Here is a 556-nt window from a genome sequence, read left to right as displayed (position 1 = left end):
ATCATTCTAAATATGTGCCCTTGATAGTCTCAGGAGGAGTGGGAACAGTTGAATACTCCAAAATGAGCATCTGATACTATGCCCAGGAAAAGGGTAAAAAGCAAAAAAAAAAAAAAAAGATGCTAGATTTTTACAAAACAAAAAAGGTAGAAATGAAAGAAAGGACACCAGAGAGGACACTGAAATTCATCTTTAATACATCTTTAACAAAACAGATGTAAAATAGTACTGTCTGACTCACCTTCCAAAACACTTCACAAAAAGAAAAAAAAAAGCCCTAAGCTCTTTTAAAACTTCAAACTTAGTGTTTGGCTGTCAAGATGAATATATCTTAGACCCACATTATACATTTTGTTTCATTTTATGAAACAAGATTCCAAAAATTTCCTTACACAGAGAATGAATTTTATGCTAAGACCCCTCAAAGGCTTAGCACATACAGTTGAGGAAGTAGTTATATAAAAATATGACTATGTCCTAAAGCACCTATTCTCCTAAAGCTATTTCAAAAAATAGAAACAGAAGGAAGACTACCAAACTCATTCTATGAGGCTAA

The sequence above is a fragment of the Ailuropoda melanoleuca genome, chromosome X (genome assembly GCF_002007445.2).
Source record: "Ailuropoda melanoleuca isolate Jingjing chromosome X, ASM200744v2, whole genome shotgun sequence".
In the NCBI taxonomy this organism is placed as follows: Eukaryota; Metazoa; Chordata; class Mammalia; order Carnivora; family Ursidae; genus Ailuropoda; species Ailuropoda melanoleuca.
The sequence above is the reverse complement of the archived record's forward strand: the minus strand, read 5'-3'. Positions refer to the sequence as shown.